This window comes from Tachypleus tridentatus, chromosome 6 (assembly GCF_004210375.1).
Source record: "Tachypleus tridentatus isolate NWPU-2018 chromosome 6, ASM421037v1, whole genome shotgun sequence".
Taxonomy (NCBI): domain Eukaryota; kingdom Metazoa; phylum Arthropoda; class Merostomata; order Xiphosura; family Limulidae; genus Tachypleus; species Tachypleus tridentatus.
In genome coordinates this window covers 148,137,956-148,164,587 of record NC_134830.1, presented here as the reverse complement: position 1 = coordinate 148,164,587, position 26,632 = coordinate 148,137,956, and the positions used below count along the sequence as shown (strand labels likewise).

At 35.1% G+C, this 26,632-nt stretch overlaps 10 non-coding genes across 10 annotated transcripts; all 10 read right to left on the bottom strand.

Moving 5' to 3' along the window:
• Positions 1–700: 700 nt before the first annotated feature.
• On the bottom strand, positions 701–771 carry TRNAC-GCA (transfer RNA cysteine (anticodon GCA)). Its single transcript has one exon. It is a non-coding gene; the product is annotated as a tRNA-Cys (tRNA).
• A 2,533-nt stretch (positions 772–3,304) lies between these two features.
• Positions 3,305–3,376, bottom strand: TRNAC-GCA (transfer RNA cysteine (anticodon GCA)). The gene has a single exon. It is a non-coding gene; the product is annotated as a tRNA-Cys (tRNA).
• Positions 3,377–6,033: 2,657 nt separating this feature from the next.
• Positions 6,034–6,105, bottom strand: TRNAC-GCA (transfer RNA cysteine (anticodon GCA)). Its single transcript has one exon. It is a non-coding gene; the product is annotated as a tRNA-Cys (tRNA).
• A 2,619-nt stretch (positions 6,106–8,724) lies between these two features.
• TRNAC-GCA (transfer RNA cysteine (anticodon GCA)) lies at positions 8,725–8,795 on the bottom strand. The gene has a single exon. It is a non-coding gene; the product is annotated as a tRNA-Cys (tRNA).
• Positions 8,796–11,323: 2,528 nt separating this feature from the next.
• Positions 11,324–11,395, bottom strand: TRNAC-GCA (transfer RNA cysteine (anticodon GCA)). Its single transcript has one exon. It is a non-coding gene; the product is annotated as a tRNA-Cys (tRNA).
• Positions 11,396–14,016: 2,621 nt separating this feature from the next.
• On the bottom strand, positions 14,017–14,087 carry TRNAC-GCA (transfer RNA cysteine (anticodon GCA)). Its single transcript has one exon. It is a non-coding gene; the product is annotated as a tRNA-Cys (tRNA).
• A 2,644-nt stretch (positions 14,088–16,731) lies between these two features.
• TRNAC-GCA (transfer RNA cysteine (anticodon GCA)) lies at positions 16,732–16,803 on the bottom strand. Its single transcript has one exon. It is a non-coding gene; the product is annotated as a tRNA-Cys (tRNA).
• A 2,530-nt stretch (positions 16,804–19,333) lies between these two features.
• Positions 19,334–19,405, bottom strand: TRNAC-GCA (transfer RNA cysteine (anticodon GCA)). The gene has a single exon. It is a non-coding gene; the product is annotated as a tRNA-Cys (tRNA).
• Positions 19,406–21,985: 2,580 nt separating this feature from the next.
• On the bottom strand, positions 21,986–22,057 carry TRNAC-GCA (transfer RNA cysteine (anticodon GCA)). The gene has a single exon. It is a non-coding gene; the product is annotated as a tRNA-Cys (tRNA).
• A 2,538-nt stretch (positions 22,058–24,595) lies between these two features.
• TRNAC-GCA (transfer RNA cysteine (anticodon GCA)) lies at positions 24,596–24,667 on the bottom strand. The gene has a single exon. It is a non-coding gene; the product is annotated as a tRNA-Cys (tRNA).
• Positions 24,668–26,632: the final 1,965 nt, after the last annotated feature.

Below are 26,632 nucleotides of genomic sequence, written 5' to 3'. Positions count from 1 at the left end.
AGCGACGTAAGTGAAAATAAGAATGCTCTCTTAGGTTAGGCCTAGTATCACTACCCTCAAACAAACTAACGGTGACGTGGCGCGCATGTGGTCGTATTCACTCAGTGAACGAAAAGAAACACTGGTTGTATACCCTGATGTACTAACACACACACACAAAATATCACATTGTTACAGTTTTACAAACTTTAAGAAAATTTGTACATAATAAGAACCCATCGTAAGAACCATTTGGTGGATACGAGGATTTGAACTGACGAGTTTTGAGTTATGGAATTCCGCGATATTTCGAACGAGAAGCTTGAAGAGTATGTAGAGTTTTATTTTACAGCGTGACTATCAAATAGGTATGGATATTTGGAACTGTGCATAGAGAAAACTATGTAACGTAGAGAAAAATATGTGTAAAATACACGCATAAAGAGAAATGTGTTCCACTGGCTTGTGTACAATTCATTCGAATTTGTATAATTATTTAGACTCATTTAAACTGTTTAATTTCCAGTGACTACAGGTTTACTTATTTGTAGTTGAGAACGATAACAAGTTCCAATTGTCGAACTTTGAATCACAAATTCCAGTCAAGCGTTCAATTAATCCCCGAAAAATTGTGGAAGGTCTTTCCTTCTCCTCCAACGTAAGATTATGCTAAAATCTTCCGTTACTGTTTACGATGTTGGTAAACAACAAAAGGTACACATAGGGGCGCCAGGATTGAACCAGGGACCTCTCGATCTGCAGTCGAATGCTCTACCACTGAGCTACACCCCTCGATTATTTATTTTTTTAACAGTTAGGATAATGTACATTAATTTGAAACCATATTCTTGAGATTTCTTCGTTAGTAGTGATGAACGTATGAAATTATTTCAAGTGGCACCTGTGAAAACAGTTCCTTGAAAGTTCTTACAAAATGACATTCCACTGAACAAGTAGGCTTATAATAATGTTTGGTACACAACATAACATGCAAATGTAACATGATTAACTTGACACTTAATGTTTATTGTTCTCAGGATGATATAATACTGTGACTTTTTGTTTTCGCGTTTGTAGCACCTTCGACTTATCAGTGTAAAGCCCAATGTCAATTGATTTGTTGACATTCGTTATAGGTATATATAAAAATAAATTATAAACAGAAACTGAATTAAACGAAATCACATCACAGTGTTTAGATTACCTCTATTCGTTCATTCGGGAAAGAGAGGCCACGAGTTTTTAGGAAGTGCCATTGAACATGATATTTTGTATATGGTGTCATAGGCCAGGTATTTAGGGGTCTCGACTTGCAATCTCATGGTCGCGGGATGGAATCTCCGTCACACCCAAAATACTCGCCTTTTCAGTCGTGGTGGAGTTATAAAGTGGCTCTTTATCCTATTCATCGTTGGTTAAAGATTAGCCAAAGATTTGGCGGTGGGTGGTGATGACTAGCTGTTTCTCCACTAATTCTAAACTGCTAAATAAGGGACGGCTAACATAGATAGACATGCTTTAGATTTGCGCGAAAAGTAGAAACAAACATTTCACCTTCCGTTGCTGATTTAGTGACAGGTACTAAATGAGAAAACGAAATATCAGAGACTCTATATAGAAATACTGAGAAAAAAAAATGTGAATGTGCATTTGGATGTTATGCAAGTTGTACGGGTGACAAAAGTATTTTAACTCCTTACATGAACATTATTTTTCACTTGGATTTCTCGGAAAATGAATCACAGTGACGTCGTCAATTCACAGACCAATCTTATGCAAATTATCTGATTTTTAAATATAGCAAACTCCTACGTTTTACTAAAGCTTGCTATTAAAAAATGGGAATTGTAGTCATAATTTTATCAACTATACGGGAGTAAAGGAAGTGACCTTGACCATATTCTGTTATGTAATTAATCATTTCTAAACACTCAAGTATTCGAAATTCGTCTTTCCCGACGATGAATTTGCCAATTTTTTGTTCTTGTAAACAAAACACACTTCTTAAACAATGTTTTATATTCAGTGATATTTACATTACAGTATATGTGTATATATATATATTTGAAGAGAACAATAAACACTTACTTCATATGGTATTTCTACAATGTGAAGTTATAATGATGAATATGCTTATGTATTTGTTTTGTGTTTACGCCTTCCGCTGTCTCTAATTTTTTGACTACTGACTAGAAGCAAGGCAGCCAGTCAGAATCATTCTAGCACCGACAGTACACGCTAGAAGATTTACTGTTGCTAATACGATGCAACGAAATCTTAATGTGCAAGAAATATTATGTGGTATTGTATAAAATCTAACGCCAATCGCTAGCATTGAATTTTTGAGCTCCTCCAGAGGGCCATTTCGAGCCTGTATGCTTATAATGTTATATTGGATCATTTATTACCAAATTAAGAGAAAAGTAGGTTTTCCCTTAAATACCATATTCTCTCTATTTGAACGATCGATCGTCACTTTACCTTTTGTAATATTTTTCGCCAAAGATATCGAAATACTTAAATGTTTTATGAAGCTGTGATGTAACAGGTCCATTCACTTTAATATAGTAATGGACCATAATTTGCTAAAGACGTTGTTTTACATCCGACACTGTAAATCAAGCGACGTAAGTGAAAATAAGAATGCTCTCTTAGGTTAGGCCTAGTATCACTACCCTCCAAACAAACTAACGGTGACGTGGCGCGCATGTGGTCGTATTCACTCAGTGAACGAAAAGAAACACTGGTTGTATACCCTGATGTACTAACACACACACACAAAATATCACATTGTTAGAGTTTTACAAACTTTAAGAAAATTTGTACAGAATAAGAACCCATCGTAAGAACCATTTGATGGATACGAGGATTTGAACTGACGAGTTTTGAGTTATGAAATTCCGCGATATTTCGAACGAGAAGCTTGACGAGTATGTAGAGTTTTATTTTACAGCGTGACTATCAAATAGGTATGGATATTTGGAACTGTGCATAGAGAAAACTATGTAACGTAGAGAAAAATATGTGTAAAATACACGCATAAAGAGAAATGTGTTCCACTGGCTTGTGTACAATTCATTCGAATTTGTATACTTATTTAGATTCATTTAAACTGTTTAATTTCCAGTGACTACAGGTTTACTTATTTGTAGTTGAGAACGATAACAAGTTCCAATTGTCGAACTTTGAATCACAAATTCCAGTCAAGCGTTCAATTAATCCCCGAAAAAATTGTGGAAGGTCTTTCCTTCTCCTCCAACGTAAGATTATGTTGAAATCTTCCGTCACTGTTTACGATGTTGGTAAACAACAAAAGGTTACACATAGGGGGCGCCCGGGATTGAACCAGGGACCTCTCGATCTGCAGTCGAATGCTCTACCACTGAGCTACACCCCCTCGATTATTTATTTTTAACAGTTAGGATAATGTACATTAATTTGAAACCATATTCTTGAGATTTCTTCGTTAGTAGTGATGAACGTATGAAATTATTTCAAGTGGCACCTGTGAAAACAGTTCCTTGAAAGTTCTTACAAAAATGACATTCCACTGAACAAGTAGGCTTATAATAATGTTTGGTACACAACATAACATGCAAATGTAACATGATTAACTTGACACTTAATGTTTATTGTTCTCAGGATGATATAATACTGTGACTTTTTGTTTTCGCGTTTGTAGCACCTTCGACTTATCAGTGTAAAGCCCAATGTCAATTGATTTGTTGACATTCGTTATAGGTATATATAAAAATAAATTATAAACAGAAACTGAATTAAACGAAATCACATCACAGTGTTTAGATTACCTCTATTCGTTCATTCGGGAAAGAGAGGCCACGAGTTTTTAGGAAGTGCCATTGAACATGATATTTTGTATATGGTGTCATAGGCCAGGTATTTAGGGGTCTCGACTTGCAATCTCATGGTCGCGGGATGGAATCTCCGTCACACCCAAAATACTCGCCTTTTCAGTCGTGGTGGAGTTATAAAGTGGCTCTTTATCCTATTCATCGTTGGTTAAAGATTAGCCAAAGATTTGGCGGTGGGTGGTGATGACTAGCTGTTTCTCCACTAATTCTAAACTGCTAAATAAGGGACGGCTAACATAGATAGACATGCTTTAGATTTGCGCGAAAAGTAGAAACAAACATTTCACCTTCCGTTGCTGATTTAGTGACAGGTACTAAATGAGAAAACGAAATATCAGAGACTCTATATAGAAATACTGAGAAAAAAAAATGTGAATGTGCATTTGGATGTTATGCAAGTTGTACGGGTGACAAAAGTATTTTAACTCCTTACATGAACATTATTTTTCACTTGGATTTCTCGGAAAATGAATCACAGTGACGTCGTCAATTCACAGACCAATCTTATGCAAATTATCTGATTTTTAAATATAGCAAACTCCTACGTTTTACTAAAGCTTGCTATTAAAAAATGGGAATTGTAGTCATAATTTTATCAACTATACGGGAGTAAAGGAAGTGACCTTGACCATATTCTGTTATGTAATTAATCATTTCTAAACACTCAAGTATTCGATGAAAATTTGTCTTTAAACAATGTTTTATATTCAGTGATATTTACCGACGATGGTATTTCTACAATGTGAAGTTATAATGATGAATATGCATATGTATTTGTTTTGTGTTTACGCCTTCCGCTGTCCTTAATTTTTGACTACTGACTAGAAGCAATTTTTTGTTCTTGTAAACAAAACACACTTCTTAAACAATGTTTTATATTCAGTGATATTTACATTACAGTATATGTGTATATATATATATTTGAAGAGAACAATAAACACTTACTTCATATGGTATTTCTACAATGTGAAGTTATAATGATGAATATGCTTATGTATTTGTTTTGTGTTTACGCCTTCCGCTGTCTCTAATTTTTGACTACTGACTAGAAGCAAGGCAGCCAGTCAGAATCATTCTAGCACCGACAGTACACGCTAGAAGATTTACTGTTGCTAATACGATGCAACGAAATCTTAATGTGCAAGAAATATTATGTGGTATTGTATAAAATCTAACGCCAATCGCCAGCATTGAATTTCTGAGCTCCTCCAGAGAGCCAATTCGAGCCTGTATGCTTATAATGTTATATTGGATCATTTATTACCAAATTAAGAGAAAATTAGGTTTTCGCTTAAATACCATATTCTCTCTATTTGAACCATCGATCGTCACTTTACCTTTTGTAATATTTTTCGCCAAAGATATCGAAATACTTAAATGTCCTTATGAAGCTGTGATGTAACAGGTCCATTCAATGTAATATAGTAATGGACCATAATTTGCTAAAGACTCTGTTTTACATCCGACACTGTAAATCAAGCGACGCAAGTGAAAATAAGAATGATCTCTTAGGTTAGGCCTAGTATCACTACCCTCCAAACAAACTAACGGTGACGTGGCGCGCATGTGGTCGTATTCACTCAGTGAACGAAAAGAAACACTGGTTGTATACCCTGATGTACTAACACACACACACAAAATATCACATTGTTACAGTTTTACAAACTTTAAGAAAATTTGTACAGAATAAGAACCCATCGTAAGAACCATTTGATGGATACGAGGATTTGAACTGACGAGTTTTGAGTTATGAAATTCCGCGATATTTCGAACGAGAAGCTTGACGAGTATGTAGAGTTTTATTTTACAGCGTGACTATCAAATAGGTATGGATATTTGGAACTGTGCATAGAGAAAACTATGTAACGTAGAGAAAAATATGTGTAAAATACACGCATAAAGAGAAATGTGTTCCACTGGCTTGTGTACAATTCATTCGAATTTGTATAATTATTTAGATTCATTTAAACTGTTTAATTTCCAGTGACTACAGGTTTACTTATTTGTAGTTGAGAACGATAACAAGTTCCAATTGTCGAACTTTGAATCACAAATTCCAGTCAAGCGTTCAACTAATCCCCGAAAAAATTGTGGAAGGTCTTTCCTTCTCCTCCAACGTAAGATTATGTTAAAATCTTCCGTCACTGTTTACGATGTTGGTAAACAACAAAAGGTTACACATAGGGGGCGCCCGGGATTGAACCAGGGACCTCTCGATCTGCAGTCGAATGCTCTACCACTGAGCTACACCCCCTCGATTATTTATTTTTAACAGTTAGGATAATGTACATTAATTTGAAACCATATTCTTGAGATTTCTTCGTTAGTTGTGATGAACGTATGAAATTATTTCAAGTGGCACCTGTGAAAACAGTTCCTTGAAAGTTCTTACAAAATGACATTCCACTGAACAAGTAGGCTTATAATAATGTTTGGTACACAACATAACATGCAAATGTAACATGATTAACTTGACACTTAATGTTTATTGTTCTCAGGATGATATAACACTGTGACTTTTTGTTTTCGCGTTTGTAGCACCTTCGACTTATCAGTGTAAAGCCCAATGTCAATTGATTTGTTGACATTCGTTATAGGTATATATAAAAATAAATTATAAACAGAAACTGAATTAAACGAAATCACATCACAGTGTTTAGATTACCTCTATTCGTTCATTCGGGAAAGAGAGGCCACGAGTTTTAGGAAGTGCCATTGAACATGATATTTTGTATATGGTGTCATAGGCCAGGTATTTAGGGGTCTCGACTTGCAATCTCATGGTCGCGGGATGGAATCTCCGTCACACCCAAAATACTCGCCTTTTCAGTCGTGGTGGAGTTATAAAGTGGCTCTTTATCCTATTCATCGTTGGTTAAAGATTAGCCAAAGATTTGGCGGTGGGTGGTGATGACTAGCTGTTTCTCCTCTAGTTCTAAACTGCTAAATAAGGGACGGCTAACATAGATAGACATGCTTTAGCTTTGCGCGAAAAGTAGAAACAAACATTTCACCTTCCGTTGCTGATTTAGTGACAGGTACTAAATGAGAAAACGAAATATCAGAGACTCTATATAGAAATACTGAGAAAAAAAAATGTGAATGTGCATTTGGATGTTATGCAAGTTGTACGGGTGACAAAAGTATTTTAACTCCTTACATGAACATTATTTTTCACTTGGATTTCTCGGAAAATGAATCACAGTGACGTCGTCAATTCACAGACCAATCTTATGCAAATTATCTGATTTTTAAATATAGCAAACTCCTACATTTTACTAAAGCTTGCTATGGGAATTGTAGTCATAAAAAATGGGAATTGTAGTCATAATTTTATCAACTATACGGGAGTAAAGAAAGTGACCTTGACCATATTCTGTTATGTAATTAATCACTTCTAAACACTCAAGTATTCGAAATTTGAACAATAAACACTTCCGACGATGAAGTTATAATGATGAATATGCTTATGTATTTGTTTTGTGTTTACGCCTTCCGCTGTCCTTAATTTTGACTTTGACCAATTTTTTGTTCTTGTAAACAAAACACACTTCTTAAACAATGTTTTATATTCAGTGATATTTACATTACAGTATATGTGTATATATATATATTTGAAGAGAACAATAAACACTTACTTCATATGGTATTTCTACAATGTGAAGTTATAATGATGAATATGCTTATGTATTTGTTTTGTGTTTACGCCTTCCGCTGTCTCTAATTTTGACTACTGACTAGAAGCAAGGCAGCCAGTCAGAATCATTCTAGCACCGACAGTACACGCTAGAAGATTTACTGTTGCTAATACGATGCAACGAAATCTTAATGTGCAAGAAATATTATGTGGTATTGTATAAAATCTAACGCCAATCGCCAGCATTGAATTTCTGAGCTCCTCCAGAGAGCCAATTCGAGCCTGTATGCTTATAATGTTATATTGGATCATTTATTACCAAATTAAGAGAAAAGTAAGTTTTCGCTTCAATACCATATTCTCTCTATTTGAACCATCGATCGTCACTTTACCTTTTGTAATATTTTTCGCCAAAGATATCGAAATACTTAAATGTCCTTATGAAGCTGTGATGTAACAGGTCCATTCAATGTAATATAGTAATGGACCATAATTTGCTAAAGACTCTGTTTTACATCCGACACTGTAAATCAAGCGACGCAAGTGAAAATAAGAATGATCTCTTAGGTTAGGCCTAGTATCACTACCCTCCAAACAAACTAACGGTGACGTGGCGCGCATGTGGTCGTATTCACTCAGTGAACGAAAAGAAACACTGGTTGTATACCCTGATGTACTAACACACACACACAAAATATCACATTGTTACAGTTTTACAAACTTTAAGAAAATTTGTACAGAATAAGAACCCATCGTAAGAACCATTTGATGGATACGAGGATTTGAACTGACGAGTTTTGAGTTATGAAATTCCGCGATATTTCGAACGAGAAGCTTGACGAGTATGTAGAGTTTTATTTTACAGCGTGACTATCAAATAGGTATGGATATTTGGAACTGTGCATAGAGAAAACTATGTAACGTAGAGAAAAATATGTGTAAAATACACGCATAAAGAGAAATGTGTTCCACTGGCTTGTGTACAATTCATTCGAATTTGTATAATTATTTAGATTCATTTAAACTGTTTAATTTCCAGTGACTACAGGTTTACTTATTTGTAGTTGAGAACGATAACAAGTTCCAATTGTCGAACTTTGAATCACAAATTCCAGTCAAGCGTTCAACTAATCCCCGAAAAAATTGTGGAAGGTCTTTCCTTCTCCTCCAACGTAAGATTATGTTAAAATCTTCCGTCACTGTTTACGATGTTGGTAAACAACAAAAGTTACACATAGGGGGCGCCGGGATTGAACCAGGGACCTCTCGATCTGCAGTCGAATGCTCTACCACTGAGCTACACCCCCTCGATTATTTATTTTTAACAGTTAGGATAATGTACATTAATTTGAAACCATATTCTTGAGATTTCTTCGTTAGTTGTGATGAACGTATGAAATTATTTCAAGTGGCACCTGTGAAAACAGTTCCTTGAAAGTTCTTACAAAATGACATTCCACTGAACAAGTAGGCTTATAATAATGTTTGGTACACAACATAACATGCAAATGTAACATGATTAACTTGACACTTAATGTTTATTGTTCTCAGGATGATATAACACCGTGACTTTTTGTTTTCGCGTTTGTAGCACCTTCGACTTATCAGTGTAAAGCCCAATGTCAATTGATTTGTTGACATTCGTTATAGGTATATATAAAAATAAATTATAAACAGAAACAGAATTAAACGAAATCACATCACGGTGTTTAGATTACCTCTATTCGTTCATTCGGGAAAGAGAGGCCACGAGTTTTAGGAAGTGCCATTGAACATGATATTTTGTATATGGTGTCATAGGCCAGGTATTTAGGGGTCTCGACTTGCAATCTCATGGTCGCGGGATGGAATCTCCGTCACACCCAAAATACTCGCCTTTTCAGTCGTGGTGGAGTTATAAAGTGGCTCTTTATCCTATTCATCGTTGGTTAAAGATTAGCCAAAGATTTGGCGGTGGGTGGTGATGACTAGCTGTTTCTCCTCTAGTTCTAAACTGCTAAATAAGGGACGGCTAACATAGATAGACATGCTTTAGCTTTGCGCGAAAAGTAGAAACAAACATTTCACCTTCCGTTGCTGATTTAGTGACAGGTACTAAATGAGAAAACGAAATATCAGAGACTCTATATAGAAATACTGAGAAAAAAAATGTGAATGTGCATTTGGATGTTATGCAAGTTGTACGGGTGACAAAAGTATTTTAACTCCTTACATGAACATTATTTTTCACTTGGATTTCTCGGAAAATGAATCACAGTGACGTCGTCAATTCACAGACCAATCTTATGCAAATTATCTGATTTTAAATATAGCAAACTCCTACATTTTACTAAAGCTTGCTATTAAAAAATGGGAATTGTAGTCATAATTTTATCAACTATACGGGAGTAAAGGAAGTGACCTTGACCATATTCTGTTATGTAATTAATCATTTCTAAACACTCAAGTATTCGAAATTTGTCTTTCCCGACGATGAATTTGCCAATTTTTTGTTCTTGTAAACAAAACACACTTCTTAAACAATGTTTTATATTCAGTGATATTTACATTACAGTATATGTGTATATATATATATTTGAAGAGAACAATAAACACTTACTTCATATGGTATTTCTACAATGTGAAGTTATAATGATGAATATGCTTATGTATTTGTTTTGTGTTTACGCCTTCCGCTGTCTCTAATTTTGACTACTGACTAGAAGCAAGGCAGCCAGTCAGAATCATTCTAGCACCGACAGTACACGCTAGAAGATTTACTGTTGCTAATACGATGCAACGAAATCTTAATGTGCAAGAAATATTATGTGGTATTGTATAAAATCTAACGCCAATCGCCAGCATTGAATTTCTGAGCTCCTCCAGAGAGCCAATTCGAGCCTGTATGCTTATAATGTTATATTGGATCATTTATTACCAAATTAAGAGAAAATTAGGTTTTCGCTTAAATACCATATTCTCTCTATTTGAACCATCGATCGTCACTTTACCTTTTGTAATATTTTTCGCCAAAGATATCGAAATACTTAAATGTCCTTATGAAGCTGTGATGTAACAGGTCCATTCAATGTAATATAGTAATGGACCATAATTTGCTAAAGACTCTGTTTTACATCCGACACTGTAAATCAAGCGACGCAAGTGAAAATAAGAATGATCTCTTAGGTTAGGCCTAGTATCACTACCCTCCAAACAAACTAACGGTGACGTGGCGCGCATGTGGTCGTATTCACTCAGTGAACGAAAAGAAACACTGGTTGTATACCCTGATGTACTAACACACACACACAAAATATCACATTGTTACAGTTTTACAAACTTTAAGAAAATTTGTACAGAATAAGAACCCATCGTAAGAACCATTTGATGGATACGAGGATTTGAACTGACGAGTTTTGAGTTATGAAATTCCGCGATATTTCGAACGAGAAGCTTGACGAGTATGTAGAGTTTTATTTTACAGCGTGACTATCAAATAGGTATGGATATTTGGAACTGTGCATAGAGAAAACTATGTAACGTAGAGAAAAATATGTGTAAAATACACGCATAAAGAGAAATGTGTTCCACTGGCTTGTGTACAATTCATTCGAATTTGTATACTTATTTAGATTCATTTAAACTGTTTAATTTCCAGTGACTACAGGTTTACTTATTTGTAGTTGAGAACGATAACAAGTTCCAATTGTCGAACTTTGAATCACAAATTCCAGTCAAGCGTTCAACTAATCCCCGAAAAAATTGTGGAAGGTCTTTCCTTCTCCTCCAACGTAAGATTATGTTAAAATCTTCCGTCACTGTTTACGATGTTGGTAAACAACAAAAAGTTACACATAGGGGGCGCCCGGGATTGAACCAGGGACCTCTCGATCTGCAGTCGAATGCTCTACCACTGAGCTACACCCCCTCGATTATTTATTTTTAACAGTTAGGATAATGTACATTAATTTGAAACCATATTCTTGAGATTTCTTCGTTAGTTGTGATGAACGTATGAAATTATTTCAAGTGGCACCTGTGAAAACAGTTCCTTGAAAGTTCTTACAAAAATGACATTCCACTGAACAAGTAGGCTTATAATAATGTTTGGTACACAACATAACATGCAAATGTAACATGATTAACTTGACACTTAATGTTTATTGTTCTCAGGATGATATAACACCGTGACTTTTTGTTTTCGCGTTTGTAGCACCTTCGACTTATCAGTGTAAAGCCCAATGTCAATTGATTTGTTGACATTCGTTATAGGTATATATAAAAATAAATTATAAACAGAAACAGAATTAAACGAAATCACATCACGGTGTTTAGATTACCTCTATTCGTTCATTCGGGAAAGAGAGGCCACGAGAATTTTAGGAAGTGCCATTGAACATGATATTTTGTATATGGTGTCATAGGCCAGGTATTTAGGGGTCTCGACTTGCAATCTCATGGTCGCGGGATGGAATCTCCGTCACACCCAAAATACTCGCCTTTTCAGTCGTGGTGGAGTTATAAAGTGGCTCTTTATCCTATTCATCGTTGGTTAAAGATTAGCCAAAGATTTGGCGGTGGGTGGTGATGACTAGCTGTTTCTCCTCTAGTTCTAAACTGCTAAATAAGGGACGGCTAACATAGATAGACATGCTTTAGCTTTGCGCGAAAAGTAGAAACAAACATTTCACCTTCCGTTGCTGATTTAGTGACAGGTACTAAATGAGAAAACGAAATATCAGAGACTCTATATAGAAATACTGAGAAAAAAAATGTGAATGTGCATTTGGATGTTATGCAAGTTGTACGGGTGACAAAAGTATTTTAACTCCTTACATGAACATTATTTTTCACTTGGATTTCTCGGAAAATGAATCACAGTGACGTCGTCAATTCACAGACCAATCTTATGCAAATTATCTGATTTTTAAATATAGCAAACTCCTACATTTTACTAAAGCTTGCTATTAAAAAATGGGAATTGTAGTCATAATTTTATCAACTATACGGGAGTAAAGGAAGTGACCTTGACCATATTCTGTTATGTAATTAATCATTTCTAAACACTCAAGTATTCGAAATTCGTCTTTCTCGACGATGAATTTGACTTACATATGGTATTTCTACATATGCTTATGTATTTGTTTTGTGTTTACGCCTTCCGCTGTCCTTAATTTTTGACTACTGACTAGAAGCAATTTTTTGTTCTTGTAAACAAAACACACTTCTTAAACAATGTTTTATATTCAGTGATATTTACATTACAGTATATGTGTATATATATATATTTGAAGAGAACAATAAACACTTACTTCATATGGTATTTCTACAATGTGAAGTTATAATGATGAATATGCTTATGTATTTGTTTTGTGTTTACGCCTTCCGCTGTCTCTAATTTTTGACTACTGACTAGAAGCAAGGCAGCCAGTCAGAATCATTCTAGCACCGACAGTACACGCTAGAAGATTTACTGTTGCTAATACGATGCAACGAAATCTTAATGTGCAAGAAATATTATGTGGTATTGTATAAAATCTAACGCCAATCGCCAGCATTGAATTTCTGAGCTCCTCCAGAGAGCCAATTCGAGCCTGTATGCTTATAATGTTATATTGGATCATTTATTACCAAATTAAGAGAAAATTAGGTTTTCGCTTAAATACCATATTCTCTCTATTTGAACCATCGATCGTCACTTTACCTTTTGTAATATTTTTCGCCAAAGATATCGAAATACTTAAATGTCCTTATGAAGCTGTGATGTAACAGGTCCATTCAATGTAATATAGTAATGGACCATAATTTGCTAAAGACTCTGTTTTACATCCGACACTGTAAATGAAGCGACGCAAGTGAAAATAAGAATGATCTCTTAGGTTAGGCCTAGTATCACTACCCTCCAAACAAACTAACGGTGACGTGGCGCGCATGTGGTCGTATTCACTCAGTGAACGAAAAGAAACACTGGTTGTATACCCTGATGTACTAACACACACACACAAAATATCACATTGTTACAGTTTTACAAACTTTAAGAAAATTTGTACAGAATAAGAACCCATCGTAAGAACCATTTGATGGATACGAGGATTTGAACTGACGAGTTTTGAGTTATGAAATTCCGCGATATTTCGAACGAGAAGCTTGACGAGTATGTAGAGTTTTATTTTACAGCGTGACTATCAAATAGGTATGGATATTTGGAACTGTGCATAGAGAAAACTATGTAACGTAGAGAAAAATATGTGTAAAATACACGCATAAAGAGAAATGTGTTCCACTGGCTTGTGTACAATTCATTCGAATTTGTATAATTATTTAGATTCATTTAAACTGTTTAATTTCCAGTGACTACAGGTTTACTTATTTGTAGTTGAGAACGATAACAAGTTCCAATTGTCGAACTTTGAATCACAAATTCCAGTCAAGCGTTCAACTAATCCCCGAAAAAATTGTGGAAGGTCTTTCCTTCTCCTCCAACGTAAGATTATGTTAAAATCTTCCGTCACTGTTTACGATGTTGGTAAACAACAAAAAGTTACACATAGGGGGCGCCGGGATTGAACCAGGGACCTCTCGATCTGCAGTCGAATGCTCTACCACTGAGCTACACCCCCTCGATTATTTATTTTTAACAGTTAGGATAATGTACATTAATTTGAAACCATATTCTTGAGATTTCTTCGTTAGTTGTGATGAACGTATGAAATTATTTCAAGTGGCACCTGTGAAAACAGTTCCTTGAAAGTTCTTACAAAAATGACATTCCACTGAACAAGTAGGCTTATAATAATGTTTGGTACACAACATAACATGCAAATGTAACATGATTAACTTGACACTTAATGTTTATTGTTCTCAGGATGATATAACACTGTGACTTTTTGTTTTCGCGTTTGTAGCACCTTCGACTTATCAGTGTAAAGCCCAATGTCAATTGATTTGTTGACATTCGTTATAGGTATATATAAAAATAAATTATAAACAGAAACAGAATTAAACGAAATCACATCACGGTGTTTAGATTACCTCTATTCGTTCATTCGGGAAAGAGAGGCCACGAGTTTTTAGGAAGTGCCATTGAACATGATATTTTGTATATGGTGTCATAGGCCAGGTATTTAGGGGTCTCGACTTGCAATCTCATGGTCGCGGGATGGAATCTCCGTCACACCCAAAATACTCGCCTTTTCAGTCGTGGTGGAGTTATAAAGTGGCTCTTTATCCTATTCATCGTTGGTTAAAGATTAGCCAAAGATTTGGCGGTGGGTGGTGATGACTAGCTGTTTCTCCTCTAGTTCTAAACTGCTAAATAAGGGACGGCTAACATAGATAGACATGCTTTAGCTTTGCGCGAAAAGTAGAAACAAACATTTCACCTTCCGTTGCTGATTTAGTGACAGGTACTAAATGAGAAAACGAAATATCAGAGACTCTATATAGAAATACTGAGAAAAAAAATGTGAATGTGCATTTGGATGTTATGCAAGTTGTACGGGTGACAAAAGTATTTTAACTCCTTACATGAACATTATTTTTCACTTGGATTTCTCGGAAAATGAATCACAGTGACGTCGTCAATTCACAGACCAATCTTATGCAAATTATCTGATTTTTAAATATAGCAAACTCCTACATTTTACTAAAGCTTGCTATTAAAAATGGGAATTGTAGTCATAATTTTATCAACTATACGGGAGTAAAGGAAGTGACCTTGACCATATTCTGTTATGTAATTAATCATTTCTAAACACTCAAGTATTCGAAATTCGTCTTTCCCGACGATGAATTTGATATTTACATTACAGTATATGTGTATATATATATATTTGAAGAGAACAATAAACACTTACTTCATATGGTATTTCTACAATGTGAAGTTATAATGATGAATATGCTTATGTATTTGTTTTTTTTGTTCTTGTAAACAAAACACACTTCTTAAACAATGTTTTATATTCAGTGATATTTACATTACAGTATATGTGTATATATATATATTTGAAGAGAACAATAAACACTTACTTCATATGGTATTTCTACAATGTGAAGTTATAATGATGAATATGCTTATGTATTTGTTTTGTGTTTACGCCTTCCGCTGTCTCTAATTTTGACTACTGACTAGAAGCAAGGCAGCCAGTCAGAATCATTCTAGCACCGACAGTACACGCTAGAAGATTTACTGTTGCTAATACGATGCAACGAAATCTTAATGTGCAAGAAATATTATGTGGTATTGTATAAAATCTAACGCCAATCGCCAGCATTGAATTTCTGAGCTCCTCCAGAGAGCCAATTCGAGCCTGTATGCTTATAATGTTATATTGGATCATTTATTACCAAATTAAGAGAAAATTAGGTTTTCGCTTAAATACCATATTCTCTCTATTTGAACCATCGATCGTCACTTTACCTTTTGTAATATTTTTCGCCAAAGATATCGAAATACTTAAATGTCCTTATGAAGCTGTGATGTAACAGGTCCATTCAATGTAATATAGTAATGGACCATAATTTGCTAAAGACTCTGTTTTACATCCGACACTGTAAATGAAGCGACGCAAGTGAAAATAAGAATGATCTCTTAGGTTAGGCCTAGTATCACTACCCTCCAAACAAACTAACGGTGACGTGGCGCGCATGTGGTCGTATTCACTCAGTGAACGAAAAGAAACACTGGTTGTATACCCTGATGTACTAACACACACACACAAAATATCACATTGTTACAGTTTTACAAACTTTAAGAAAATTTGTACAGAATAAGAACCCATCGTAAGAACCATTTGATGGATACGAGGATTTGAACTGACGAGTTTTGAGTTATGAAATTCCGCGATATTTCGAACGAGAAGCTTGACGAGTATGTAGAGTTTTATTTTACAGCGTGACTATCAAATAGGTATGGATATTTGGAACTGTGCATAGAGAAAACTATGTAACGTAGAGAAAAATATGTGTAAAATACACGCATAAAGAGAAATGTGTTCCACTGGCTTGTGTACAATTCATTCGAATTTGTATAATTATTTAGATTCATTTAAACTGTTTAATTTCCAGTGACTACAGGTTTACTTATTTGTAGTTGAGAACGATAACAAGTTCCAATTGTCGAACTTTGAATCACAAATTCCAGTCAAGCGTTCAACTAATCCCCGAAAAAATTGTGGAAGGTCTTTCCTTCTCCTCCAACGTAAGATTATGTTAAAATCTTCCGTCACTGTTTACGATGTTGGTAAACAACAAAAAGGTACACATAGGGGGCGCCCGGGATTGAACCAGGGACCTCTCGATCTGCAGTCGAATGCTCTACCACTGAGCTACACCCCCTCGATTATTTATTTTTAACAGTTAGGATAATGTACATTAATTTGAAACCATATTCTTGAGATTTCTTCGTTAGTTGTGATGAACGTATGAAATTATTTCAAGTGGCACCTGTGAAAACAGTTCCTTGAAAGTTCTTACAAAATGACATTCCACTGAACAAGTAGGCTTATAATAATGTTTGGTACACAACATAACATGCAAATGTAACATGATTAACTTGACACTTAATGTTTATTGTTCTCAGGATGATATAACACTGTGACTTTTTGTTTTCGCGTTTGTAGCACCTTCGACTTATCAGTGTAAAGCCCAATGTCAATTGATTTGTTGACATTCGTTATAGGTATATATAAAAATAAATTATAAACAGAAACAGAATTAAACGAAATCACATCACGGTGTTTAGATTACCTCTATTCGTTCATTCGGGAAAGAGAGGCCACGAGTTTTAGGAAGTGCCATTGAACATGATATTTTGTATATGGTGTCATAGGCCAGGTATTTAGGGGTCTCGACTTGCAATCTCATGGTCGCGGGATGGAATCTCCGTCACACCCAAAATACTCGCCTTTTCAGTCGTGGTGGAGTTATAAAGTGGCTCTTTATCCTATTCATCGTTGGTTAAAGATTAGCCAAAGATTTGGCGGTGGGTGGTGATGACTAGCTGTTTCTCCTCTAGTTCTAAACTGCTAAATAAGGGACGGCTAACATAGATAGACATGCTTTAGCTTTGCGCGAAAAGTAGAAACAAACATTTCACCTTCCGTTGCTGATTTAGTGACAGGTACTAAATGAGAAAACGAAATATCAGAGACTCTATATAGAAATACTGAGAAAAAAAATGTGAATGTGCATTTGGATGTTATGCAAGTTGTACGGGTGACAAAAGTATTTTAACTCCTTACATGAACATTATTTTTCACTTGGATTTCTCGGAAAATGAATCACAGTGACGTCGTCAATTCACAGACCAATCTTATGCAAATTATCTGATTTTTAAATATAGCAAACTCCTACATTTTACTAAAGCTTGCTATTAAAAAATGGGAATTGTAGTCATAATTTTATCAACTATACGGGAGTAAAGGAAGTGACCTTGACCATATTCTGTTATGTAATTAATCATTTCTAAACACTCAAGTATTCGAAATTCGTCTTTCTCGACGATGAATTTGCCAATTTTTTGTTCTTGTAAACAAAACACACTTCTTAAACAATGTTTTATATTCAGTGATATTTACATTACAGTATATGTGTATATATATATATTTGAAGAGAACAATAAACACTTACTTCATATGGTATTTCTACAATGTGAAGTTATAATGATGAATATGCTTATGTATTTGTTTTGTGTTTACGCCTTCCGCTGTCTTTAATTTTTGACTACTGACTAGAAGCAAGGCAGCCAGTCAGAATCATTCTAGCACCGATAGTACACGCTAGAAGATTTACTGTTGCTAATACGATGCAACGAAATCTTAATGTGCAAGAAATATTATGTGGTATTGTATAAAATCTAACGCCAATCGCCAGCATTGAATTTCTGAGCTCCTCCAGAGAGCCAATTCGAGCCTGTATGCTTATAATGTTATATTGGATCATTTATTACCAAATTAAGAGAAAATTAGGTTTTCGCTTAAATACCATATTCTCTCTATTTCAACCATCGATCGTCACTTTACCTTTTGTAATATTTTTCGCCAAAGATATCGAAATACTTAAATGTCCTTATGAAGCTGTGATGTAACAGGTCCATTCAATGTAATATAGTAATGGACCATAATTTGCTAAAGACTCTGTTTTACATCCGACACTGTAAATGAAGCGACGCAAGTGAAAATAAGAATGATCTCTTAGGTTAGGCCTAGTATCACTACCCTCCAAACAAACTAACGGTGACGTGGCGCGCATGTGGTCGTATTCACTCAGTGAACGAAAAGAAACACTGGTTGTATACCCTGATGTACTAACACACACACACAAAATATCACATTGTTACAGTTTTACAAACTTTAAGAAAATTTGTACAGAATAAGAACCCATCGTAAGAACCATTTGATGGATACGAGGATTTGAACTGACGAGTTTTGAGTTATGAAATTCCGCGATATTTCGAACGAGAAGCTTGACGAGTATGTAGAGTTTTATTTTACAGCGTGACTATCAAATAGGTATGGATATTTGGAACTGTGCATAGAGAAAACTATGTAACGTAGAGAAAAATATGTGTAAAATACACGCATAAAGAGAAATGTGTTCCACTGGCTTGTGTACAATTCATTCGAATTTGTATAATTATTTAGATTCATTTAAACTGTTTAATTTCCAGTGACTACAGGTTTACTTATTTGTAGTTGAGAACGATAACAAGTTCCAATTGTCGAACTTTGAATCACAAATTCCAGTCAAGCGTTCAACTAATCCCCGAAAAAATTGTGGAAGGTCTTTCCTTCTCCTCCAACGTAAGATTATGTTAAAATCTTCCGTCACTGTTTACGATGTTGGTAAACAACAAAAAGGTACACATAGGGGGCGCCCGGGATTGAACCAGGGACCTCTCGATCTGCAGTCGAATGCTCTACCACTGAGCTACACCCCCTCGATTATTTATTTTTAACAGTTAGGATAATGTACATTAATTTGAAACCATATTCTTGAGATTTCTTCGTTAGTTGTGATGAACGTATGAAATTATTTCAAGTGGCACCTGTGAAAACAGTTCCTTGAAAGTTCTTACAAAATGACATTCCACTGAACAAGTAGGCTTATAATAATGTTTGGTACACAACATAACATGCAAATGTAACATGATTAACTTGACACTTAATGTTTATTGTTCTCAGGATGATATAACACTGTGACTTTTTGTTTTCGCGTTTGTAGCACCTTCGACTTATCAGTGTAAAGCCCAATGTCAATTGATTTGTTGACATTCGTTATAGGTATATATAAAAATAAATTATAAACAGAAACAGAATTAAACGAAATCACATCACGGTGTTTAGATTACCTCTATTCGTTCATTCGGGAAAGAGAGGCCACGAGTTTTAGGAAGTGCCATTGAACATGATATTTTGTATATGGTGTCATAGGCCAGGTATTTAGGGGTCTCGACTTGCAATCTCATGGTCGCGGGATGGAATCTCCGTCACACCCAAAATACTCGCCTTTTCAGTCGTGGTGGAGTTATAAAGTGGCTCTTTATCCTATTCATCGTTGGTTAAAGATTAGCCAAAGATTTGGCGGTGGGTGGTGATGACTAGCTGTTTCTCCTCTAGTTCTAAACTGCTAAATAAGGGACGGCTAACATAGATAGACATGCTTTAGCTTTGCGCGAAAAGTAGAAACAAACATTTCACCTTCCGTTGCTGATTTAGTGACAGGTACTAAATGAGAAAACGAAATATCAGAGACTCTATATAGAAATACTGAGAAAAAAAATGTGAATGTGCATTTGGATGTTATGCAAGTTGTACGGGTGACAAAAGTATTTTAACTCCTTACATGAACATTATTTTTCACTTGGATTTCTCGGAAAATGAATCACAGTGACGTCGTCAATTCACAGACCAATCTTATGCAAATTATCTGATTTTTAAATATAGCAAACTCCTACATTTTACTAAAGCTTGCTATTAAAAAATGGGAATTGTAGTCATAATTTTATCAACTATACGGGAGTAAAGGAAGTGACCTTGACCATATTCTGTTATGTAATTAATCATTTCTAAACACTCAAGTATTCGAAATTTGTCTTTCCCGACGATGAATTTGTAAACAAAACACACTTAAACAATGTTTTATATTCAGTGATATTTTGCCAGTTTTTTGTTCTTGTAAACAAAACACACTTCTTAAACAATGTTTTATATTCAGTGATATTTACATTACAGTATATATTCAGTGTATATATATATTTGAAGAGAACAATAAACACTTACTTCATATGGTATTTCTACAATGTGAAGTTATAATGATGAATATGCTTATGTATTTGTTTTGTGTTTACGCCTTCCGCTGTCTCTAATTTTTGACTACTGACTAGAAGCAAGGCAGCCAGTCAGAATCATTCTAGCACCGACAGTACACGCTAGAAGATTTACTGTTGCTAATACGATGCAACGAAATCTTAATGTGCAAGAAATATTATGTGGTATTGTATAAAATCTAACGCCAATCGCCAGCATTGAATTTCTGAGCTCCTCCAGAGAGCCAATTCGAGCCTGTATGCTTATAATGTTATATTGGATCATTTATTACCAAATTAAGAGAAAAGTAAGTTTTCGCTTCAATACCATATTCTCTCTATTTGAACCATCGATCGTCACTTTACCTTTTGTAATATTTTTTTGCGAAAGATATCGAAATACTTAAATGTCCTTATGAAGCTGTGATGTAACAGGTCCATTCAATGTAATATAGTAATGGACCATAATTTGCTAAAGACTCTGTTTTACATCCGACACTGTAAATGAAGCGACGCAAGTGAAAATAAGAATGATCTCTTAGGTTAGGCCTAGTATCACTACCCTCCAAACAAACTAACGGTGACGTGGCGCGCATGTGGTCGTATTCACTCAGTGAACGAAAAGAAACACTGGTTGTATACCCTGATGTACTAACACACACACACAAAATATCACATTGTTACAGTTTTACAAACTTTAAGAAAATTTGTACAGAATAAGAACCCATCGTAAGAACCATTTGATGGATACGAGGATTTGAACTGACGAGTTTTGAGTTATGAAATTCCGCGATATTTCGAACGAGAAGCTTGACGAGTATGTAGAGTTTTATTTTACAGCGTGACTATCAAATAGGTATGGATATTTGGAACTGTGCATAGAGAAAACTATGTAACGTAGAGAAAAATATGTGTAAAATACACGCATAAAGAGAAATGTGTTCCACTGGTTTGTGTACAATTCATTCGAATTTGTATAATTATTTAGATTCATTTAAACTGTTTAATTTCCAGTGACTACAGGTTTACTTATTTGTAGTTGAGAACGATAACAAGTTCCAATTGTCGAACTTTGAATCACAAATTCCAGTCAAGCGTTCAACTAATCCCCGAAAAAATTGTGGAAGGTCTTTCCTTCTCCTCCAACGTAAGATTATGTTAAAATCTTCCGTCACTGTTTACGATGTTGGTAAACAACAAAAAGGTACACATAGGGGGCGCCCGGGATTGAACCAGGGACCTCTCGATCTGCAGTCGAATGCTCTACCACTGAGCTACACCCCCTCGATTATTTATTTTTAACAGTTAGGATAATGTACATTAATTTGAAACCATATTCTTGAGATTTCTTCGTTAGTAGTGATGAACGTATGAAATTATTTCAAGTGGCACCTGTGAAAACAGTTCCTTGAAAGTTCTTACAAAATGACATTCCACTGAACAAGTAGGCTTATAATAATGTTTGGTACACAACATAACATGCAAATGTAACATGATTAACTTGACACTTAATGTTTATTGTTCTCAGGATGATATAATACTGTGACTTTTGTTTTCGCGTTTGTAGCACCTTCGACTTATCAGTGTAAAGCCCAATGTCAATTGATTTGTTGACATTCGTTATAGGTATATATAAAAATAAATTATAAACAGAAACTGAATTAAACGAAATCACATCACGGTGTTTAGATTACCTCTATTCGTTCATTCGGGAAAGAGAGGCCACGAGTTTTAGGAAGTGCCATTGAACATGATATTTTGTATATGGTGTCATAGGCCAGGTATTTAGGGGTCTCGACTTGCAATCTCATGGTCGCGGGATGGAATCTCCGTCACACCCAAAATACTCGCCTTTTCAGTCGTGGTGGAGTTATAAAGTGGCTCTTTATCCTATTCATCGTTGGTTAAAGATTAGCCAAAGATTTGGCGGTGGGTGGTGATGACTAGCTGTTTCTCCTCTAGTTCTAAACTGCTAAATAAGGGACGGCTAACATAGATAGACATGCTTTAGCTTTGCGCGAAAAGTAGAAACAAACATTTCACCTTCCGTTGCTGATTTAGTGACAGGTACTAAATGAGAAAACGAAATATCAGAGACTCTATATAGAAATACTGAGAAAAAAAATGTGAATGTGCATTTGGATGTTATGCAAGTTGTACGGGTGACAAAAGTATTTTAACTCCTTACATGAACATTATTTTTCACTTGGATTTCTCGGAAAATGAATCACAGTGACGTCGTCAATTCACAGACCAATCTTATGCAAATTATCTGATTTTTTTTAAATATAGCAAACTCCTACATTTTACTAAAGCTTGCTATTAAAAATGGGAATTGTAGTCATAATTTTATCAACTATACGGGAGTAAAGGAAGTGACCTTGACCATATTCTGTTATGTAATTAATCATTTCTAAACACTCAAGTATTCGAAATTTGTCTTTCCCGACGATGAATTTGACTACTTTGCCAATTTTTTGTTCTTGTAAACAAAACACACTTCTTAAACAATGTTTTATATTCAGTGATATTTACATTACAGTATATGTGTATATATATATTTGAAGAGAACAATAAACACTTACTTCATATGGTATTTCTACAATGTGAAGTTATAATGATGAATATGCTTATGTATTTGTTTTGTGTTTACGCCTTCCGCTGTCTCTAATTTTGACTACTGACTAGAAGCAAGGCAGCCAGTCAGAATCATTCTAGCACCGACAGTACACGCTAGAAGATTTACTGTTGCTAATACGATGCAACGAAATCTTAATGTGCAAGAAATATTATGTGGTATTGTATAAAATCTAACGCCAATCGCCAGCATTGAATTTCTGAGCTCCTCCAGAGAGCCAATTCGAGCCTGTATGCTTATAATGTTATATTGGATCATTTATTACCAAATTAAGAGAAAAGTAAGTTTTCGCTTAAATACCATATTCTCTCTATTTGAACCATCGATCGTCACTTTACCTTTTGTAATATTTTTTCGCCAAAGATATCGAAATACTTAAATGTCCTTATGAAGCTGTGATGTAACAGGTCCATTCAATGTAATATAGTAATGGACCATAATTTGCTAAAGACTCTGTTTTACATCCGACACTGTAAATGAAGCGACGCAAGTGAAAATAAGAATGATCTCTTAGGTTAGGCCTAGTATCACTACCCTCCAAACAAACTAACGGTGACGTGGCGCGCATGTGGTCGTATTCACTCAGTGAACGAAAAGAAACACTGGTTGTATACCCTGATGTACTAACACACACACACAAAATATCACATTGTTACAGTTTTACAAACTTTAAGAAAATTTGTACAGAATAAGAACCCATCGTAAGAACCATTTGATGGATACGAGGATTTGAACTGACGAGTTTTGAGTTATGAAATTCCGCGATATTTCGAACGAGAAGCTTGACGAGTATGTAGAGTTTTATTTTACAGCGTGACTATCAAATAGGTATGGATATTTGGAACTGTGCATAGAGAAAACTATGTAACGTAGAGAAAAATATGTGTAAAATACACGCATAAAGAGAAATGTGTTCCACTGGCTTGTGTACAATTCATTCGAATTTGTATAATTATTTAGATTCATTTAAACTGTTTAATTTCCAGTGACTACAGGTTTACTTATTTGTAGTTGAGAACGATAACAAGTTCCAATTGTCGAACTTTGAATCACAAATTCCAGTCAAGCGTTCAACTAATCCCCGAAAAAATTGTGGAAGGTCTTTCCTTCTCCTCCAACGTAAGATTATGTTAAAATCTTCCGTCACTGTTTACGATGTTGGTAAACAACAAAAAGGTACACATAGGGGGCGCCCGGGATTGAACCAGGGACCTCTCGATCTGCAGTCGAATGCTCTACCACTGAGCTACACCCCCTCGATTATTTATTTTTAACAGTTAGGATAATGTACATTAATTTGAAACCATATTCTTGAGATTTCTTCGTTAGTAGTGATGAACGTATGAAATTATTTCAAGTGGCACCTGTGAAAACAGTTCCTTGAAAGTTCTTACAAAATGACATTCCACTGAACAAGTAGGCTTATAATAATGTTTGGTACACAACATAACATGCAAATGTAACATGATTAACTTGACACTTAATGTTTATTGTTCTCAGGATGATATAATACTGTGACTTTTGTTTTCGCGTTTGTAGCACCTTCGACTTATCAGTGTAAAGCCCAATGTCAATTGATTTGTTGACATTCGTTATAGGTATATATAAAAATAAATTATAAACAGAAACTGAATTAAACGAAATCACATCACGGTGTTTAGATTACCTCTATTCGTTCATTCGGGAAAGAGAGGCCACGAGTTTTAGGAAGTGCCATTGAACATGATATTTTGTATATGGTGTCATAGGCCAGGTATTTAGGGGTCTCGACTTGCAATCTCATGGTCGCGGGATGGAATCTCCGTCACACCCAAAATACTCGCCTTTTCAGTCGTGGTGGAGTTATAAAGTGGCTCTTTATCCTATTCATCGTTGGTTAAAGATTAGCCAAAGATTTGGCGGTGGGTGGTGATGACTAGCTGTTTCTCCTCTAGTTCTAAACTGCTAAATAAGGGACGGCTAACATAGATAGACATGCTTTAGCTTTGCGCGAAAAGTAGAAACAAACATTTCACCTTCCGTTGCTGATTTAGTGACAGGTACTAAATGAGAAAACGAAATATCAGAGACTCTATATAGAAATACTGAGAAAAAAAATGTGAATGTGCATTTGGATGTTATGCAAGTTGTACGGGTGACAAAAGTATTTTAACTCCTTACATGAACATTATTTTTCACTTGGATTTCTCGGAAAATGAATCACAGTGACGTCGTCAATTCACAGACCAATCTTATGCAAATTATCTGATTTTTAAATATAGCAAACTCCTACATTTTACTAAAGCTTGCTATTAAAAAATGGGAATTGTAGTCATAATTTTATCAACTATACGGGAGTAAAGGAAGTGACCTTGACCATATTCTGTTATGTAATTAATCACTTCTAAACACTCAAGTATTCGAAATTTGTCTTTCCCGACGATGAATTTGACTACTTTGCCAATTTTTTGTTCTTGTAAACAAAACACACTTCTTAAACAATGTTTTATATTCAGTGATATTTACATTACAGTATATGTGTATATATATATTTGAAGAGAACAATAAACACTTACTTCATATGGTATTTCTACAATGTGAAGTTATAATGATGAATATGCTTATGTATTTGTTTTGTGTTTACGCCTTCCGCTGTCTCTAATTTTTGACTACTGACTAGAAGCAAGGCAGCCAGTCAGAATCATTCTAGCACCGACAGTACACGCTAGAAGATTTACTGTTGCTAATACGATGCAACGAAATCTTAATGTGCAAGAAATATTATGTGGTATTGTATAAAATCTAACGCCAATCGCCAGCATTGAATTTCTGAGCTCCTCCAGAGAGCCAATTCGAGCCTGTATGCTTATAATGTTATATTGGATCATTTATTACCAAATTAAGAGAAAAGTAGGTTTTCCCTTAAATACCATATTCTCTCTATTTGAACGATCGATCGTCACTTTACCTTTTGTAATATTTTTCGCCAAAGATATCGAAATACTTAAATGTTTTATGAAGCTGTGATGTAACAGGTCCATTCAATGTAATATAGTAATGGACCATAATTTGCTAAAGACTCTGTTTTACATCCGACACTGTAAATCAAGCGACGCAAGTGAAAATAAGAATGCTCTCTTAGGTTAGGCCTAGTATCACTACCCTCCAAACAAACTAACGGTGACGTGGCGCGCATGTGGTCGTATTCACTCAGTGAACGAAAAGAAACACTGGTTGTATAC